Source organism: Triticum dicoccoides, chromosome 2A (assembly GCF_002162155.2).
Source record: "Triticum dicoccoides isolate Atlit2015 ecotype Zavitan chromosome 2A, WEW_v2.0, whole genome shotgun sequence".
NCBI classification, from domain to species: domain Eukaryota; kingdom Viridiplantae; phylum Streptophyta; class Magnoliopsida; order Poales; family Poaceae; genus Triticum; species Triticum dicoccoides.
In genome coordinates, this window is record NC_041382.1 from 551380731 (window position 1) to 551384657 (window position 3927).

Consider the following 3927-nt stretch of genomic DNA (forward strand, 5'->3'; position numbering starts at 1 on the left):
TCTTCTTCACCTTTGTGGCGGGTCGACGGCCAGGCCGCCGGAACTCGAGGGGAGTCGGCCATGGACGGGGGAGAGAGGGGGCGGCGGGAGGGACGTGGGAGCGTTTGGGGGAAATTGCGCCAAATGGGCGTGTGGGGGGGTTGGTTTCTCCCACCGACAGGTGGGTCAGGGGAGGACAAGCGCGCGCGTCCCGCCTGTCCGCGCGCTGTCCGTTTCACCCCAAAACCGGCGCAAACTTGGGTCGGGGATGGGTCGAAAGCGGACACAAAGCGGACAAAAATCCGTTTGCGCCCGCGCGCTGGGCCGTCTCATTTGTCCCTTTTACCCCAAACGGACGGGGACGGACAGGATAGGGTCGCGCGGTGGAGTTGGCCTTACTCAAGATAAAAGGAAGGCATGGTAGCCATGGGAGTCTAAATTCACTGATTTGGTCCTTTTTCGAAACTTCAGCACGATCTAACCCCCTTTCAGGAAAAATCAGGATCTGTCCTTTTTCCTACGGTTATTGGCCTACGGTTTTTCTTGCGGATTTCTTTAAAAAAATATAACTTCCATTTTATGAAGTCTTGAAAATATAATCGCAATTTCGAAAATTACAGTTATAGCACCCTGTCTTTGTCGTCACCAACGAAGACCAACTTTTCATTTTCAAGAGAGGCGAAGAGCCTTATTCGTTGCCCATGGAAAAGAAGTATGTTTTTTTCCGTTGTCGACGGGGACGAGGAACCCTTTTTGTTGCTGCCAGAAATGAAAAACCCATCATATCACCGAAACAAGGCGACGGAGATGCATGTAGCAATGATTACCCACTTTGGCTGCCAATGAAATGTTTTTTTCATTAATTTGCCCTTTCCTGCTCATTTTTTCGCCTTTTCTCTTGCCTTTCTCATCGTATAAACCCTCCTCCCCCTCCTCGCATGTTGGCTTATGCATCGTACCTTAGTCATTTCTCCATATATGTCTGTTGAGCATCCCACCGTTTTACTTCATTGATGTCTCATCTAGTTTTGACAGGTGTCACAAAAATGAAGATGGGAAATAGCAGTAGGGAGGTTTCACTAGTCTCTTTTGATAAATTAGTTAGTAGTGAGAGCCACCTGGAATTGGTAAGTGTTTTTCCCAAAGAAGGGCTCATGGAAAGAAACCCTAAGAAAATTCGACCAAGAACTTTTAAGATTGCGTGGAAGGTAGGACACGATGTTTAAACTCAAAATGTATGAAGGTGTGCATTCGTGAGTTACTTCTGGAACTTACATCGACAAAAATAAGTATTTCGCATAAGCAATATGGGGACCACATTGCGCCCTTGACACAAAGACCAGTTGGATCCAAGAAGCCAAGCAACCTATAAAGAGCAGCCTCCCCAACAACCTCCTAACTGGTCACGGACATCCAAAAAATAGTGGCCAACAACCTGGAGTCGGGAAGTGATGACCCCGCACCACCTAACGATAGTGCAGAATACATGTCCAACATAATTCAACCCGACACATGCCATAGTTGAATAAGCTGCGGAGCCGGCCAATCGGGGTCCATGTACTGAGGGATGGCATAGAGTGACCCATACTTCATTTCTGTGTTGTGACCTCTCCCTTCCCCTTCATTGCATCCTTCGATGGAGCCTTCACTACTGCGGCAACCAGTTCCATCATATTATGTCGAACGGGGTTCCACACCTTACGCGATTCATTACTTTGTATGAGTGCTTCTTGGGGATGACCCCGCACTTTGGCCTCTAAAGCAACTTCTTCGAGGTAAAGCTGCGGAAGGAAAACGGCATAATGCCAGATTGCGGTGGGGCAATTGTTCCGCCTCGTGCGGGCTTGGGGTACTTTCGGCTTCCAGTCGGGAATGACGGAGTTGTGGCAGTTGATACTTCTCATGTATATCTATAATTTTTTATTATTTCATGCTACAATAATATCACTTTTGAATATATTTTTATAGAAATTTATATTATTTTTCTTGACTAACTATTAATTAAGTGCCCAGCGCCAGTTGTTTTTCTACAAGTTTTTGACTTCTCAGAAAATCCACATTTACGGATCTCAAAATACCGTGGGGATTTACGTAGATCTTTCAGAAGACGAAGATTCTAGAGAGCACCAGAAGAAGCCAGGGGGCACCCTAGGCCCCCACTACGTGGGGTGGCTGCATGGGCCCCCCTCGCACCGCCTTATGCTGATTCTTTCACCTATAAATCCTGAAACTCCGCGTACCATTTTTCACGATTTTTCTACCACCAGAATTTCTTGCTCTGAGAAGATCAAATCTGAAGGCCTATTCATGCATGTATGAACAAAGTTCTTTACGTTTAAGAAAAAATGTACAACGTGTAACAAAAAATGTAGACATGTGTCTGAAACAGAGAAAAAAAGAAACGAAAGAAAACCAAAGAGAAAAAGGAAACAAGAGAATTGGAGGAAAAACAATGCAAGAAGGAAAAGAAAGAAAAAACCTGAAAAATGAGAAAGAAAACTAAAAATAAAAAGGCAAAAAATTGGATGAAAAACAATGCAAAAAAGGAAAAGAAAGAACCTAAAAATGAGACAGAAACAAAGAAACCAGCAAAAAAAGTAAAATTTATAACAAAGAAAAAAGAAAAACAGAAGGAAACCCGTGAAAAAAAAGGACCGAAGAAAGAACAAAAGAAACGACAAAAAGAAATAAAAACCCGAAGAAAACCTAACCTAACGCGAGTGAGTCCAAGTCTATTGGGTGCGCCCGCTAGTGCTATGCCTGAAGCGAGACAGCTTCGATCTCATGTAAAGCGAGATATAGCACGCAGGCGAGGGGAGACCACAACTCTCGAAAGGGCTCGTCTTTTTAAGTTTTTTTTGCCTACTTTTTTTTATTTTTTATACTTTAAAATATTCTCAATATCTATATTCGAAAAAACATATGACATAAGTTTGTGAAAAACTTTAATCATGCAATTAAAAATTACTAAATGTGTTTTGAAAAAATTTGTTTCCGATGCATACTAAAAGTGGAAAATGTGTAAGGACAAGAGTAGACATCAAGATATAAATTCTCAAAAATGTTAATCATGTACTTGGAAAATGTTAAACATGTATATAAAAAATGTTTCTGATGTATAATAAAATGTACATGAAAAAGTTAACAAAGAAAATATATGTTTTATAAATTGTTAATCATGTATTTAGAAAATTAAACACCTTTTCGTATAATGTTCCTGATGTAAAAAAATTTACAAAGTTTATGGAGAAAAGTAGACATGAAAAATATATATGTTTCAAAAAATCTTAATCATGTCCTAAAAATGTTAAACCTCTATAGATAAAATGTTCGAGATGTATGTACAATGTTTATGCACAAAAGAGAAAGAAAATATATTTTTAAAATTTTTAATTCCATATTTCTAAAAAATGCAATGTGTATATACAAATATACAATGTGCCTGGAAAAAAGTAGTTATAAAAATATAACTTAGGAAGAATATAAATAATGTATTTAGAAAACTTTAAACGTATATATGAAAAATCTTCTTGATGCATACAAAAAATGTTCAATGAAAAACAAAGAAAACCAATGAAAACAAACAAGAAAAAAACAAAGAAAGAAAATAAAAAACCAATAAACCGCAGAATAAACGGGAAAAGGTGAAAAAAACGAAGTAAAACAGAAAAAAGGTTGAAGGAACAAAGAAAACCAAAAAAACTAAGATGGAAAAGATTAAAAAAAGGAAGAAAAAACAAATGGACAAAACAAGTAAAACTAGCGAGCGAGGATCCCAAAGCGTGCGAACTACCCCGAAGTCAGCAAGTGAGCGACGAGAAGTGGGCCTGCCCATTACAACCTGACATAAAAATACCTTTTCCCTATTCGACACCACGAGGCACCCCCCCCCCCCCCGGGGAGGCGTATCTGGTGCACTGGGGCAATTGGTGCTACCGGTGCATCGGA